Here is an 18,065-nt window from a genome sequence, read left to right on the forward strand (position 1 = left end):
GAAGAGCCCCTCAGTCCCAGAAGCTCCGCTTGTTAACAGAAAAGTCTTGAAACATAAGTTCCTACATGCAGCAGTAAGTGGTTGTGTGTTGTACCTGAGTCACACATGAGCCAAACGCTTGCTGACTTGTGGCTCATTGGCATAAATGAGCAAGCTGATGATCAGTTTTGGGGAAATTTCTCCTGAGAAAGAATCATTCCTCATTTATAAAAGAAAAACATGATCTTTACTGAAACCATGTTGTGACTGACGTTTTCAGTAATATCTCCCTGTGCAATATACTGCCATCATTTAATTTTGGCACATTGATTAAATAGAAATTTCTTTGATGAATAATTATTTTCAAAATCATAAATGCATTCAGTGACCTCGTACACATAATCAGGTCCTTCTCCCAGATGTCAGTCGCCCTCTCTGCAGGTGTGACTGTCCACTTCAAATGTGTGAAATGGAAATTAGCAAGGACTAAGGACGGAGCTGAGTGTTTTGCAAGTCTGAGAAACCAGTGTGACCTTAGAATAGAGCTTGTCCTGATCTACCTTTTCCTGCTACTTGTGAGCCAATGGAGGACAGTCTTGCAGTCAGACTGCAGGAAATAAGATCTAGTAGAGTTTCGTGGAATCCTGGGACAGAAGTCAATAATAGAACAGCTTTGACAGCCGCTGTTGTTACATAAAATTCTGTAGGCTGTGCCCTTATGGTTCTGTAAGTACATCACTCATGCTACACGTTTTACTCTGAAATTTAGTTTTTTTCAAAAAGTCCTCCTTTTCCATGTCTATTTTTTATTAAAACACATATTTTAGCAGTGATTGAAGGTATATACCTTACACTTACATAGGGGTTTATCAGTGGCAACAATTTTATATAGGTGATACGGTATTACTTTATTTTTTGATAGTGTCCTGTGGTGATTCTAACTGCGAACTGTGCGTAGTGCACATCTTGAATGACGGATGTGATCATGATCGGTGATGGTGACACAGATGAGTGTCTGTTCTTCCATCTCCTAGCCAGTTCCCAGAGCCATGTGACTTTCCCTAACCTGTGCCTGCTCTCTGGGGATCAAACACACCCAACAGGAGGAAATGATGTATATCAGTCAATCATGTGGTGTAGACACACCATGGACTATTACCCGGTGATGAAAAATAGATGATCGCTTGTCACATGTGGCAACATGGATGAAACTGGAGGGGATTTTCCTAAGCAAAATAAGTCAGAAGAAAAAAGAAAAATAGGAGATGATTTCACTCACATGGGGGATAAAGAGACATAGAACAAAGGAGCAGACAAAACTAAACCAAAACAAACAAAGCTGACTACAGCATGGAGGCTGCAGATTTATTCTTGACTGGGCCACGGTTTGAGGCTATTGAATGTGGAGAAACTTAGAGACTGGGACTGACCCCACACAGGATTTGTGAATCAGCTTTACCCCCTTTCTTGCTTGACTGTAGGGTTTCTGGCTGAGATGTGGAACTAGAAAGTAATGGCAGTTTTGGCACATTTTGTGCATCACGGTAGTTTTTGGTACAGCTGACCCCGCTTTCCCCACTCAGAACAAGGTGTTCTATTGCGTCGGATAAGAGTTACTGGAACTATCCCCTCCAAATTTCTTCTTTTTTTTATGCTTCCAAGTAGGGCTTGGTATTAACATATGTGAGCCGACATGGCAGGCGGAAGCCACACAGCAGCCACCGCCCACAAAGGCGCAGGGCTGACGCAGGTGCAGGTGTGGGTGCACACCTGGTTCAACTGCGGGCTCAGCCTGTGGGCAGGAGGGGTGGGGGGGCTGGCGTGGCCTCTGCGCTCACGCGTGTCCTTCCCGGCTCTCCCCTTCCAGGCATAGCTCTGCCAGCTCCTTTTTCGGATCCCAGTCCCTGATGCTTTTTTCGTGGTCATTTAAATGTGGAGTTTGAGTTCCTGAAATTTTACTCCGTTCAGAGAATTTTCCTACCTTCAGAAAGCGCTCTATGATGTCATTTTTATTTAGGATTGAAAAATAAATCATTTCCTTTCAAGATTCCATACCCCTGTCTCCTCTCCTCTTTTTTCTGGCCCCTGTCTTTCCTCCCTGCCGCTGGGTACCCAATGCCCAGTGTTCATTCCACTACCAGGGGCGTCTTCTGCAGGTGGCTCAGCCTGGGGTATCCCGGGAGGGGATTCCATGTCCCCTTCAGCTTGTCACCAACCAGCTGGCCCAGCTGGATATGGGGGAGCCCTGACATTGCTGCCCGGTGCCTTCCTACTGGGGGCACCTTAAGACAGACCATAGGTTTTTAGTTCTCTGTTTAATTGTGCTTTTCTTCATGAGTCACAAAGATTTAAAAAGCTGTGTTGCTGCAGATGTCAACGTCTCATCCTCCTTCCTGCCGCCCCTCAGGTTTTTCTTTTTCGCAGGGGATCGAGGTGGATGTGTTAACTGGTATGCATGTTTTCCTTTGTATTCGCATTTGCTGAAAAGAATATATTTTGAATAAATTATAAAATCCTCAGAGTTTTTTAACCACGCCTATACCTTTTTTTTCCCCACAAGGGAACTCTAGAAAACTATGGTTCATCATTTGATTTCAGATTTCAGAATCTTTGGTTTGTTTTTCCCAAAACATAAGATCAATTCTGACCTAAGGTATTGCCTCATTGCAGATGTGAAACCATTTCCCATGTGAAGACAAAGTTTGGTGTTCAAATAACTTTAAACTTTATGTTTTTCACTTGATGGCCTCTTGTTATTCTCCAAAACTGTGACAAAGTTTTTCCCCAAAGTGTTTCATCATGCAACTCTTTTAACCCAGAATAAGTAATGCTTTTAGAAAACATTTTGAAATATTGATTCCCTAATCTAACATATATAAGTTTAATAAGCCTTTCAACAAAAGCATGAATAATATATGTCGTATTATTTATTATAATAAACAAATAAACCCAGATTAATGTCCAATGATTTCTTATTCACATTTTTATGCTCTGAAGTCAGATATTTTAAGACTGTGCTCAAATAATCAAGAAGGAAATGAAACAGACATTACTGAGACATTTTCCGTTTTTGTGATTTAGTGCTCAATATAGTCCATGTGTTTTTTCCTGTGTTTCTGATATTTGCTAAAAATTTGTCTTTTTCTAGTCATTCACACTTCTTTTTCAATGTCATTATTTGTTTTTAAATTGATGGTTATTATGAATAAGGGAAGGGAGCAACTTCTCAAATTCTTGAATTACCTTATAAAAGAAAGATGGTAGGTAAGTTTGCAACATCTAAGTTACCAACCTTAGCTTCACAATATAAAGCCATATATTTTTTATTGTACAACCCTTAATTCTTCATACACCAGAAACATTTCAGTGGTCTCTATACAAACATATATACATATATACACCCTGATTAAATAAAATGAATTTTTGTGTCAAAGTGTACATAAAATAGATCTGTACAATTTTCATAAACAAACACATTTCCTGAACACAGAATCTTTTGAAAGAAAATATTTCAAATTTTCCAAAAATAATTTACCCCCTGCATCGATCTAGTACAGAAATTAATGAGGGTTGTGCCTATTACCATCTGCTTTATAGACACCCTGGTGATCCAGCTATAAAGAAAAATAAATACACTTTTCCACTATAAAACAATATTTTTAAAATGCACATTAAGAAATATTTTTCTTCTTATTCTCTTTCCCAACAACAAATAGCTTTGATATTAAAACAGAAAAAAAGGGAAATGAATAAATATCATAGCAAATGCCTTCGGGTTCTATGAGATCTCAGTGCTAAAAATCAAACTTAGATAATTAATCTTTATTTATTATAATAATTTTTCTTTTGTCATCAGATTCATTGAAATTGTAAATCACATGTATGGGCTACTTGCAAAATTACATATAATATTAAATACATACTTGTGCTGGTTTTCATTAAGCAGTAAAAATTCATGCTTAAAAGTATAGCCAACAGCTAAAAAAGAAAAGATAAGAAACAGAAACTGGAAGCAAATCTTTGTGTTTCCTTCCTCTGCATGAGGACAAGTCAGAAGGTAATGAAAATAAGAGGCAGATTTTTCTTAACTAGGTCATTAAGAAAACATGAAAAACAAATTTTTTTAAAAGTAATTTTCCATGATATGACTATCTCAATATTTATTTTAGTGTTTCTTACATATAAACTTATTGATAATCTATTTTGGCTAAAGCAGTGTGTTGGATGTTCAGAGGCATCTAAGATGATCGTTATTAATTTTCTTGTTTAAAGAAGTTTCAGCTTTTTTTTTTACAAAAAATTTTCCAGAGAGATGATTGAGCCCTCTCTCTGCACTTTTGACTCTGAGCTTAGTAAATGACACTAGCTTATGCCACAGCAATTCTGTGCCTCATTATCTAGTACGAGCCTCAGTCAAGGGAACACTGAGACATTGGTAGGAGATAACGAAGCTGATGGGATATAATGAAGGGAGAATGAGAATCAGACTCTTGTGCTTCTGATCCCGATGACCTACATTGTTGAAGTGGAACCTCCGGGCCTCACGACGAAACTCTTTCCCCTCAGCATCCGCTGTCCTGTGTGCTCACTCCTGAGCCAGTCCGGACACCCCCAGCCTGCCCTGTCTCGGTCCATCCTCACCTTTTGCACATCATGGGCCCTTTTTTGAAATCCACCATCAAACCAACGTCTTCATGAAGTATTTCCCAATTTTTCCAATCCGTTAGGTTTTCTCTCTCTCTGGTGAATTTCTAAAGCATGTGATGCATTCTGTCTTATGATATCTGTACTGTTAGGGATTGTATTTTAGTTGTTTGTGTGCACAAAGGAAAAAGACAGCACTTCACTCATCTTTATGTTTCCTTTGATGAGGATTCCATCTTGCTGAATTTCTAGACACATGTCTCTAGCTTTTAAAGACAGTCCACACATAGGTATCAACAGTGGGTGGTTAGATCACTGAGCAAAGCAACAGGGGCTCCACAGTGGTACTGGAGGGAAGTGTCTGTTGTGTGGACATAAATAATAAACACCACAGTGATTAGTGCCGTCTTGCCCTGGCTGTGTTACTCATCCTTTTATATCATCCATTCTACTGTGTAATGGGTTTTCTGGATCAGTGTGATTCCTGAAAGAAAATAGACTTTTGACATCAATTGTACAACTAATGAAATCAAAGATCATCAGCTGGGTCAGAATTTGGAAGAGAGGTGGATTAAACATATAAATAACTCAGCCTTTAATTTACCCTTAATCAATATATTCCATTGATCTCAGTTCCTGTCCATCTTTTCTTGATGCACACAATGTACAGGACGAGGTCTTAGCATTCGCCATACAATGATATCACTGGACTGGGAGCAGATTGCCTTCATTCAGATCTTGACAGTTAGATGTTTTGTGAAGTTCAGAAACTGACCTGGCCTCTTTCTCTTAAGTGTGTGTGTGTGTGTATGTGTGTGTGTTCATATGTGTGTGTATTAATCTATAAAACCAATAAAAACATGGATCCGTTTATACAAAGTCCCCAGCACAGAATAATCTACAGAGACAGGAATCACATAAACAGCCATTTGAAGTTTGTTGTGATGATGAGTTGGGGTGAGGGATAAAGGGCTCATGGTCTCTTTGTAAAGTAAAAAAATATTCAAAATTGACTGGGATGGTAGTGCACCGATATGCAAAAATACGCAAATCAAATTTGGCTTGTCCACTTTACAGGGCAAACTGTAGAGTATGTTTATTTTATCTCAGTACAGTTGCTAAAAATTTTGTTTATTGTGTCCTTTATTTTTTTTATTTTTTTAAAGATTTATTTATTTTTATACAAGAGCTGGGGTACAGGCCAGAGGCGTGGGAGGGTGAGAGGATTCACCAGAGACAGAGTGGGGAGCAGAACAGACAGACTGACTGAAATTCACTGCTGAGGGGAGCAGCAGGCGAGGCAGGAGAGGTCTGCAGTGGAATTGAACCCGTGCTGCAGAGGCTGTGGATAGCTTCACAATGCTGTGCTCAACCCGCTCTGCCACTGGGGAGGCACTATTGTGTCTCTTAAATTACTTTTTAAAACAGGAACAGCCTTTGTTCTTGACAAAGACTGCATTGTCCCTGCTGCCCTTCATCTGTGTCTCTCAGGCGTCCGATTGTGCTATGAATCTCTCTTGGATCACCTGTGTACACTAGACTTGTAAATCTCTCCATTCACTTTCTAGAATGGTCTCCAATCTCTTCTGTCTCCAATCAAGTATGTTTTCTCATTAACTTGCCAGGTGTGCATTCATCTCATCCGCGGGCCTGACCATGTTATTAAACACCTAAATCCACAGCTAAAACTTGAAGAGTCTAAAAGAAAGACCTGGAGTCTCCTTCCCACGCAGGGCAGCCAGGACACAGGGCACTTCCTATATCAGGTGTGGTGCCAAGTGTCATCTCTACACATCACACAGAGATTCCATGTCCACTTACTCCTGTTAATAATCTTAAGCATTACTTGAATAACATATTAATACTTTCCAGGCATTATGGAGCATAAAAATATATTCTCAAATACCGTTTGATATTTTTCAAATTATTTGACACTGGCATTGCTACTAGTAATATGTTTAAATCAATTAAGAAAACATCCCATGTTGAGAAAGGAAGAAAGAAGCAGAGATAGGATTTTTTGAGGGTTGTGAAAATTGTCCGCATGACACTGGAATGATCGCTGAGTCATCTCACACATTTGTCCAAACCCGTAGAGTGGACAGCACCCCGTGGGAAGCCTGGTGTGCACTATACACTTTGGATGATGAGCATGTGTCCGTGTCGGTTCTTCAATCGTAACAAATGCAGTGCTTTTGGGAAGGTGTTGATAATGGGGTGGGGGTCCCTGCTTGGGTGAGGGCAGGAGACACAAGGGAAATTTTTGTACTTCCTGCTCGGTTTTGCTGTAAACCCAAAACTATTTTAAAAAGTTATTATTATTATTATTTAAATAATGAGCCCATTTATATCTCAATGAAACTTCTTTATAGACATGGAAAAAGAAAGAAAACATTCTGCTCTGGGAATTCTGATATATTTTTTAAGTTTCTAAAAGTTACTAAGTAAATGCTTCCTTGAAAAGCGACATAATGTAAATTCTTTTTGGTAACTCAAGAAAATGATCATGAATATATGATATTTTAGTTGGTTGGTGTAGTAAATATCATTGCATTGATATTTTCCTTCAAATTTATTCATGGGTTTTTCTTTTCATTCATTTATTCACTTTTTCAAGCAGTCTACAAATAGATATTTTACTCTGCTGGAAACACTCATATATGTGGCAAGATCGTGACTCCTGAGTTTGAGGCATGACTAATTACTTAAAGCTACATGGTAAAAGGAAAAATAGAATTTTGTGCACAGTGAAAGGAGGAAGTGGCCAATGGAGGTGATTTGTACATGGGTAAGTTAGTTTTGCATAATCCCGCATGTATTTCCTCAGGACCATCTCTGCAGACAGTGTTAGGTTCCAGCTTTACAAACACAGATGATATGATCCTCTGATGATTTCAGTTTTCCCCGGAAACACGTCCATGCCAAAGTGCTAATGTAACAATAGGAGTTTAAGGAGGTCAGAGGCAAGTCCAAGAAGGAATACATTTGTCCACTGTGGACTTCACAGATATCTTCTTGATGGCAGAATTTTTCTTTTTATGGATCTTGGAAACTGAGTTTTTCACTGGCCGTCATGGCTGTTTAGAAGCACACAGCTGCAAGAAGGGAGAGCAGACATGAATAAGGTCCGCCCTAAATGTATTTAGAGGTCTTTTCACCTAGCATGACCAGAACACATGGTGAACATCCGAGTCACAAATGAAACATTAAAACTTTCACAAGGAACAAAAATAGAGCATTTAAGATAGAATTTCCCCCCTTAATCCAGCAAAAACTAGAGAGTTTTTAAATGTTTTCGAGAATTGTTATGGTGCGATTCATTTTTATTTGATTGCTGATGTTTACATAAAATTAGAGAGAATGGATTGAATTTATGGTTGTCCAGATAAAATATTCAGAAGTTCTGGATTAGTACACTTATATGAGGAATAAAATGGGAACAATTTTAACAAGTTTTTAAAAAAATATAATAATGCAAGATGGTGACTAATTGCATTTGGGAATAAAATACGTGTTTCTGATTTACCTCACTACATTGAATTAGAAATTAATTTGAGCAGTCTTGTATTAAATGTCAGGTAGTATGTGAAATTCTTTGGTTTAAAAAATGGGTGAAATATTTTCTCATTCAAGTGTCATGGAGACAGACATGTGAACTAACTTTGGAAAAATCTAAAGTCTACATGCTCTTATAATCTGTGTTTTAGATGTGTGGGTCACATCAATGCAGAAATCTTTCAAGATGATGACAGGTATTTTTTATGGGTCTTCAGTAAATAAATTTGATTGGTATGCTAGGTTAGATGAACATAATATATTAGTGAGAAATATACCCCGGGGACTCAAAAGGATATGAGTTTCAAGGAGGTTGGGTGTGTATTGATCTGGTGCAGCTCCTGTCAATGTACCATCCTGATCTTGAGTTGTTCTTGGTGGAAATAGGTTATGGGGTGTCTTCTACTTCCTTATCTAGGAGTTATGGCTGCTAAGGGCCTGCTCTGCATATAGTTTTGCAGATAGTCAATAACAATATTTATTCTAACATAATGTATGAAAATGACAGATTTGAAATACATGAAATGTGATTTTTTTTAACAAATCTTGGTTGATTTTCCAACATTTCTTCTAAAAGGGAAAATTCAAGAAATATATTTTGAATTTCCAAAGGATCCCAAGTAGCAAAAACACTCCTGAGACAAGACAAAAAAAAAAGGAGATATCAGATGCCCCAACTTCAAACCATGCTACAAAGGGATTGTACTTAAAATTGGTATCAAATTAAACACAGACACACAGATCAGAGAAACAAAGTCGAATACCCAGGAATAGAAACACTCACGTCAGCACAACTAATTCACAACATTGGCACAAGAACATACACAGGAGAAAGGAAAGTCTGTTCAGTAAATGGTACTGGGAATTCCCGACAGCCGCATGCAAAAGAATGAAACTGGACCACTATCTCGTACCTTCCCAATGCAATAAACATATTAAAAAATGAATTAAAGGCTTAGATGTAAGACCTGGAGCCAGGAAACACATAGAGGAAAGCAGAGGTGATGTGCTCCTTGACAAGTATAAATGCATTTTGACCACTGAAAAAGGTCTTACCTATGTGGTTTCCTCCTCTATTATTTGTGATTTGAAATCAACTGCAGAAAATGCAGCTACACAGTAACTGAACTGACATCTTCTGTGATGAGCTCAGACTCCATGTCTTCCTCTAGCCTCCAGTAGGATGCCATCACCTGTGGCTCAGCCCTGCAAGTTGCTGAGGGCCTGATCCCTCGCCCTGGAATCCTGCTGCTGTTGCTAACTACATATATCACAGAGACATGTTTGGGGGGGAACGTGTTTCTCCAAACCAGGAGACATCATCTAAAAGTAAATGTCAGGGGCCTCCCTTGTGGTGCAGGTGGTTGAGTGCAGCGCTGTGAAGCTGTCCGCAGCTTCTGCAGCGCCAGTTTGATCCCAGCCAGCCTCGGAGCAACCCACAAGGCTAGCAGACCTCTCCTGTCTCACCTGCTGCTCCCTCAGCAGTGTACTTCGGTCAATCTGCCTGTTCTGCTCCCCACTCTGTCTCTGGTGAATCCTCTCACCCCCCACACCTCTGGCCTGTACCCCATTCTTGTATAAAAATGAATAAATCTAAAAAAAAAAAAAAGCAAATGTCAGTATCCACTCTTAAGAACACAAAGATGTTATGTGAGCTTGGGAATCACATGTTGCTCTAAGAATGTTAAATCCAGGAATTCATTACCAGGCAAGAGTCAGGAAAGCACCGCAACTTCCATTGTTGAGATGTCTTTGTGAGTGAAAAGCTTTTCCTAAATTGGATTGTGATAAGAAAGGCCCAGAGAATGTCCATCTTCTCAGCATCCCAGGGACACATCTCTCATCTTCCAGGTGCCCGCTCATCTTATGTAGCGCCCCTTCTGCTGAATCTGACAAGACACAATAAACAGTTACTAGAAAAGTGATCATATTGGGTCAAGACAGGTCATTTTTCATTTGAAAAGAATGAACTGATAATTTTGAAATCTTAATGAATTTTCAAAGGACTCTAATGTTGCATTTGTGTTCACAGATAATTAGAAATTATCCATCCAAAATAACAAGTTAAATAATTTCTAAATGGCTTTCAAAATATGATTTTATTTTATCCATCTGTCCATCAGTATTTCTACATGGTTACCTAGTTGCCATCACCATGGTAACTAGAGCCTCTAGACTGCATATGACAACTTCCAGCTTCTATTCAACTTTCATCCTCGCTGCTTTATGTCCGCTGACTTAGAGATAGTTGGGTATTTCAAATAAATGCTCCCTAGACCTTCTGTTTGGATCCATAACAGGAAAATGTTAACAATCTACGCTGTGATGCAAAAGGAATCTTAGAGTTTGATTGAGCCACACAAATAAGTTTGACTAAGCCAGACGTCTTGCTTCTAAAATGGTGTCAAGGTTTGAAAATTGTACCTTCAGTAACTTGTCATTCCCTTCCCTTTCACCATTCTGGAAATGGAGGGGCAGTTGACATTTTATCCAAAGTATGCTCAAAGGACAGGGAAGCATGTTCTACTTCTCAGAAAAGAATCAATAGTTTTCTTTTAGACATCAAGGATTCTGTTATAGAGAAACCTAATATCAGCACTTACAGGTCTCTGGATGTGTCCTCTATATTCTTGGAAAAGAGGCCTATGGCATCGCCCTTTTTGATATCAAGCATAAATATACACAAAATGCAATATCAAAGAGATATGCAACATCTCTGAGAGGAAAAAGCAACAGAAAAGCAAACTTGTTTTATCTTGCCAGGAAGGTGGGGAACTTCCCTCAGAGATTATCATTAGCTGATCTAAAACATGAACAGCTTAGTCCCCGGCAGAGCAGAATGATCCATGGAAATACCTAACAAGGCAGGTCCAAGGAGATGTCGCCACGCCCAGCCACAAAGGTGAGGAGTCGAAAAATAGCCATCATGTGAGTGTTGTCATCTTTTATGTACGAAGAATTAAAAAAAAAAAAAACATGTCTTTCAATCCTATCAATATGAAATATTTACTAATTTTCATTGTCTTTAGTCTATCTTCCTTGGAACAATCTAATATAACTTGACATTTTTTGATAGCATAGATATCAGGAATGAATTCATTGGATTCATAGAAACACCCAGTTTCATTTCTATCTGCAAATTCTTACACATATTCTCTGGTTCTAGAAAACAGTCTCTACAGCAGTTTGACTTATATCTGCATCACGGATAAGGATCACTTCTGGGCACAGAAATTTTAGCAGAATGTTAACACTGGATATGGGTAAATCCAACAAGGGAAATAAAATGCTGAGCACCAACCAATCACTGGGTTTTCTCTCTCTTTTTTTAATCATTCATAATGTTCTTCAGGCTTGTGCAAACTACAAGCTGAAAAAAAGGGACAAGAACCTTTGTATCAAGTTGATCAAACATCGAATGCCTGTACTTCATGTCACTGAGCTCAGGGCCTGGAAACCCACCCCCCTGCACCCCACTCTGTGGTTCCCCAGCTCCAGCTCTGCCAACATCACCACCTTCTAATTCTTATTCCGAGAACCCAGGGACACGTCTATTTGTTTATTATTAATACCATGTTCTCTTTCTCCTGGTGTCTGCTTGTTTATGTGAGAATTATTTAACTAGATAGGAAACAGAAACTCCCTCAGGAGATAACTCTTCTCTCTTCTGTGGTTAATAGAATTTCTACTAGGGTAGCTTCTCTTCTCTGTAGATAATAGAATTTCTATCAAGACAAGCTACAAATGATAGAGAAGACATATGGGACTGGGCTATTCCCCTGGTTTTATCTCCACATGGAAAACTATTTTATATATGTCTGGCACCACTGGTGCATGATTCAGTGTGAGTTTAGTCAGGAAACTTTCTCAGATGGACTAGTTTTGCAACTTGACGAAGGCACCCTCTCTGAAGTTGGGTTGCTACCATCCCAAAGAGCATGGCCTCTACTTTGATGATCAGATTTGAAAGCGATGGCTCCCAGGTCCTTGAGAAAGAGAGAGAGAGTTCTGGGGTATGAAACTGTCAAGAGGCTTTTAAGAAGATTTACATTTCAAAGAAGCAGAGAAATGATTCATAACAACACATTTTCTAAAGTAAATGCACTAAGAAAGGGAGAGGATGGACCTGTGGGGTTAGGGCAGGCGATTCATGAAGGGCCAGTGAACAGGGGTCAGGAGTTAAGACACCTGTGAAGCTGAGTCAAGTTGGGGGAATGTTTAGGCTGTGTCTGCCAACTGAAGAATGGAAATTGTCTTCCTTTCAAATTCCAAGCATAAATCTTGCCTATTCCAGCCTTTCCAGACACCATAAACAGGTCTTTGTTACTCATTGATCGAGATATGCCTTATGATCCAAGGTATTGGTGCATTTTGCCCGGATGAACTGCAGCCCCATCTTGATGAGGTAAGGTCCTCAGAGTTTCTGTAACCATTGCTCCAAGGCACCTCAAATGATATTAACTCAGCATCCCAGGTGTGTACAACACCTGGGATAGGGCTTGTACAGGGTGTACAGTGACCCACGGATGAGTTTTAGGAAAAGGGATGTTGCAAATATTCTTAACACTATAGAATCATCATTCTGACAGCTAAATGTGAAAATTAATCTAATGGAAACCAATTCTAGAGACATGAAGCAACCGTTACAAGATTTTTACACTAAATGAAGGCAAGAAGTTAAAACTTTGCCATGGAGACGTTCACGTTTCTCTTTCCTAAGAAAGCACCAAATGGTTAAAATGGAGGCCCGACAAAGATGACCATCATTTTTAATTTGTTGCTCTCCTAAATATTCAAGGATGTTCTCTGTCCCCTTCCCGTCATTAATTCCCCTTTCTTTCTCAACAATTCTGTCCAAAGGCACTTGGTGGGACAGAATGCTGTGGAATGTGCATCCTCTTTTATTACATGGGAGGGAGGGCTCCAAGGCCCATTACGTCCGAGGTCAGCAGTGTTGCACTAACCTTAACTAATTTTCTCTTCAGCTATTGAGTGAGCGGTGCTGAGACCATAAATAAAAATTGAGGATTTGTCTACTTCACCTGCATTTCCATGAGTGTCTGTTTCATGGCTATTAAAGTTTAAAGCTCTTTTATTAGATGCACAAACACTTAGGTTGTCATGTCGTGTTGATGAGATGGCGGCTTTATCATCAGGGAGCGGCTGTCGTTATCCCCAGTAATGCTCTTTGCTCTGAAATACATTTCGTCTAATATCACTCTGGCCACTCTAGCCTGCTTTTAAAGAGGGCTGGCTTGCTGGATCTTTCCCCGTTCTTTACTCTTGTCTTACATGTCTCTTTCCATTTTAAAGTCGAGTTTAAAGTGAATTTCTTAGAAGTGGTGTGTTGTATCAGGTTAAGTTAACGGGTTGCTTTTCATCGACTCTGACAATCTTTGTCTTTTTAATCAGGGTGGTTTTAATCATATTCATATTTAACGTGGTGTTCTATATTGTTGCATTTCAATCGACCATTTTCGCTTTTTTTCTGTATGCTCCAACTGTTCTTTATGACTATCGCTATGCTTAGAAATTATTCTTTTTTTAAAGATTTATTAGTTTATGCATACAAGACTCGGGGTACAGGACAGAGGTGTAGGGGTGCGAGGTTTCACCAGAGACAGAGTGGGGAGCAGAACAGGCAAATCTACTGAAACACACTGCTGAGGGGAGCAGCGGGCGAGACAGGAGAGGTCTGCTGTGCCATGTGGGTAGCTCCCTGGCCGGCTGGGCATCGAACCTGTGTTGCAGAGGCTGCGATAGCTTCATAGTGCTGTGCTTAACCCCTTGCGCCACCAGGGAGGCCCTGCCTAAAAATTATTCTTTGTGAGTCTACATTATTGCCATTTTTGGTTTATGTTGTCTACTTTTCATTAATCTGTCCATCCATCCATCCATCCACCCTTCCCCTTCTCCCTCCTTTCTGCTCTCCCTCCCTCCACATACAGCTCTGTGCGTGTGTCTGTGCCCAGCCGCTTGCCTGTGTGTTAACACTAGTGATGTTTTTTTGGTGTAGTTTTATTAACGATGTCCTTTGAGTTTGCTGAGTTTCTGGGAAGTGCATGTTTTGCTTTCAACTGATCGGGAAACATCTCAAGTGAAATATAGCACTGGACACTCATCCTGCCCTCCCACGTCGCCTCTCAGGGGCTGCAGTGACGTGCTGTCAGTGTGCTCATCCCCGATTCTGTTTGCTCCTCTTGAGGATTTCATTGTCTCTTGTTCATATTGGATCGTTCTTTCTGACTTCAAAACTTCTCTTTCATTACATCTAATCATCTCTTCATCACATGCATCCTGTTTTTCATCTGATTAAGAGCTTTGTGTGTGTTGGCTCAAAACTACGTATAAACACAAATACACAACACACTCTGAGGAAATGATGTAGTCAAAGTTCTTCAGAAAAACAACAACAACAGGATTGTGTGTGCACACACGTGTTTGTAAAATACAAAGGGATTATTATAATAATTGACTCATCAGCTATGGCAGCAGGCGCGTCCAAAGGCCCACAAGGCCAGACAGCGAGGTGGACGCACAGCAGCACTGGCGGCGTTGTTCTAGCCTGAGCGCCAAGGCCTGAGGACCAGGAGAGGGGCTGTGGTGTGTTACTGTGAAGGCTGATGCGTCAAGACCTAGAAAGTCAGTGTTTCACTGTGAGTGAAAAGGCAGGAAAAGAACCAAAAGACCAGTTCAGAGGACTCAGGTAGGAGGAGTTCTCTCTTGTTAAGGGGCGTTTTGTCTGTTAGGACCTTTGACTGATCGGAGAAGACCCCCCACACTAGAGCGGAAAATCTGTTTTACACAATATGCTCAATCAAATGTGAACTCAGCTCAAATCACCCTCACAGGCACACTCGGAATAGCATTTGACCAACTATCTAGGCTCCCTGTGACCCAGTCAAGTTGCCGCATAAATGCACCATCACTGTCGTGTTGTCTTCCTTTTACAACCCAAGAAACTGAGGGCCAGGGAGGTAAATTATTGGCATTAACAGTTGAGTCAGGACTTAAACTGCACCAGCGTGACCTCAGTGTGCACGCTTTTAGTTGATGCTGCCAAACTCCTGCAGAATTTCCTGTTGCTTTGGGAACAAACCTTTGAAGACATGTTTCTTAAGAAGAAAGGAATTGGGAATTTGAATTGCAGTGATTATCATGAACAGAGTCCTGATTTATTTTTAAGTACGTGGATGTATAGAAAAATTAAACTCTTATCTTGAAACTGATATAAAATCCTTAAGAAATAGTTCCCACTTAGACAGGCATTAGGGAAACTTGTGTGTACATTGAAAATAAAATATCTATCATGCCCAAACCACATTTTTTTTTAAGATATATTTATTTATGCATACAAGAGCTGGGGTACAGGCCAGAGGTGTGGGGGGTGAGAGGATTCACCAGAGACAGTGGGGGGCAGAACAGGCAGACTGACTGAAATACACTGCTGAGGGGGGCAGCTGGGAGACAGGAGAGGTCTGTTGTGCCATGTGGGTAGCTCCCTGGCCTCCCAGGTATGGAACTTGTGCTGCAGTGGCTGCGGACAGCTTCATAGTGCTGAGACTTAACCCTTTGCACCACCACGGAGGTCCCCAAATCACATCTTTAACAAGGATTGTGAGTGGTGGAAATGTCAGGAAGAAATGCAAAAATAAAGGGCCTCCCTGGTGGCACAGCAGGTTGAGCACAGCACCATGAATCTGTCTGCAGCTTCTGCAGTGCCAGTTCGATTCCCAGCCGGCCAGGAAGATTCCCACATGGCGGGGGCAGACCTCTTCTGTCTCGCCTGCTGCTCCCCCTCAGCAGTGTGCTTCGGTCCTTCTGTCTGTTCTGCCCCCTGCTCTGTCTCTGGTGAATCCTCTCACCCTCCCGCATCTCAGGCCTGTATCCCAGTGCTGGTATAAACAAATAAATCTTTTAAAAAAAAAAGAAATGTGAAAAAAATTAATGAAACAATAAAAATGACAAGAATAATAATCCCTTATATTTGCCTAGAATGTTATATTTCTAATTTTCGTAAGTATCATTTAGACAAAAGACTTTCAGGTGATTTCTACTTTTTAAAATTCAGAATAAGTTACTCTATTATTAGCATGCACTGAAATTATTAAAATAGACATCTTAGAAAAGGTCATATATTCTATGCAGTATCTTGTTCTTACTATAATAAAACAATAATAATTTGTTTCAATGAGCATTCTATTCTGGGTAGTTTTAATAGTGAGAAAGATTCGGGTCTAATTTATATGATTTATAAAAGTTTCCAGTTAAAAATGAAGTAGCTGTGGTGCCTGGTAGAAAAATAGCTTTTAGCAACAGGAGAGGGGGAAGGAAAGGAAAATTGTTTACAAAATACCACTCTCCCCAGGTGAGACACACCTGGCAACGGCATTATATACTCAAATATATCATCTGGACATATGGTTTCTATCTTTTGGCTCATGCAAGTGTCAATCTCTTCTATTTTACCTGCAGCAAAATCTATGAAATCACAGTGTTTTGCTTGAAATTTAGTTTTATTTTCATCATCTTAAGCCATCATTGTCCCTTTAATAGGAGTTATAAAATTTGTTCATATATAAATTTAGGAAACTGAGCTTAAATGAATCAGGGAAATTATATTTTACTGCAGTTCATTTCATCTCACTTATTCTACTTTGATGCCTACATATCTTTGGATCTTTCATAAAAAAATGTTATTTACTTAGGCGTGGATTATTACTAGATTGATTTTCTTCTACTTTAATTTTCTGAGTTTGTGTATGTTCTTGCAACCCAACAAACTAAAAATAGAATAAAAATACGACCACACCACCTCTTTCAGAGGATATGCAGTACTATTGTCTAAAATCCATATTATTTCAATGTTTTCTTTTCCAATTTCCTTGATTTGCCAATTTTTATCATATTGCCAAAACGATATAAACCTGGGAGAACTTCACCCTCCACACGTGTACCTGCTTCACTCACACTCCTCCAAACATCTTGGAGATTTTGAAAATCTCTGAGGTCACTCACGTGGTGATGAAATTAAAGGACAAAATACATGGAATTAAATCTTCACTGTATAATCTTGGATTCATCATCATGCTCCCCATTTAATGTGGTGACTCCTTCCATTCCATGTTTCTTAGTCTCTCAGTCTGTGATACAGAGGCACTAAAATGGCTTCCTCAGTTATGTAAACACCATCTGATTGCTGCGGTGAGCAAGAGGCATATGGTGGCTGACAACTTTCACCTGGTAATACTTGAAAAACAGCTTGAGATTGCTCAATGTTTCCAAAGCTCAATGCTAGGTCTTTAACTTTCAGCCCTTAATGCCAGTTCTGGTCTTTCTTTTGGGAAGGTAAAAAAGAAGCAAAGGCTAAAAAATGGTGTATAGATATGCAGGAAATCGGCAACATAGCTCTGAGTCTACACATAAACTGAATACTCACAGATTTGAGTATAGATTTTGATAATGGAAAGCAAATATTAAAGCAAAATCCCAATGAATCACATCATTCGCTCCTGCTTGCTAGGGAGTCCCAAGGACGACCAGTATCCATTTCTTCCCCCTGCATAGGACGCAGCTACACACGGTCTGTCCTCCCTCTTGAACTTGGACTGGCCTTGTGACTTGCTTCATACAAGATATTACGTTGTAATTTATGATTTTGCAGTTCTGGCTCCAGGTCTTGGTGAGCCTAGCTGCTTCCATCTGAAGAGAAGTTAGTCCTGATGCTGCAAATACAAAAACTAGAAGGTTGCCGTTTTGTGAGGAAGCTCAAGTCAGCCATGTGCAGAGATCATGTGTGAGGGAAAAATGAGATGGTCAATGGACAGCCTGAATAAAGTCCTCAGAAATAGGACCCTGATGGAAGCACCCAGTTAGCTCCCAGCCAT

The 18,065-nt window shown here is 39.9% G+C and overlaps 1 long non-coding RNA gene across 1 annotated transcript; it reads right to left on the minus strand.

The window, feature by feature from the left end:
* Window positions 1-7,196: 7,196 nt before the first annotated feature.
* Window positions 7,197-10,460, minus strand: LOC119243754 (uncharacterized). The gene is made up of 3 exons (XR_005124809.2): window positions 10,319-10,460; window positions 9,884-10,067; window positions 7,197-7,718 (listed from the first exon to the last, which is right to left on the minus strand). It is a non-coding gene; the product is annotated as an uncharacterized LOC119243754 (long non-coding RNA).
* Between the last annotated feature and the right edge of the window lie 7,605 nt (window positions 10,461-18,065).

Source organism: Talpa occidentalis, unplaced genomic scaffold, assembly GCF_014898055.3.
Source record: "Talpa occidentalis isolate TD23 unplaced genomic scaffold, MPIMG_talOcc4v2.1 talOcc4.13, whole genome shotgun sequence".
Taxonomy (NCBI): Eukaryota; Metazoa; Chordata; class Mammalia; order Eulipotyphla; family Talpidae; genus Talpa; species Talpa occidentalis.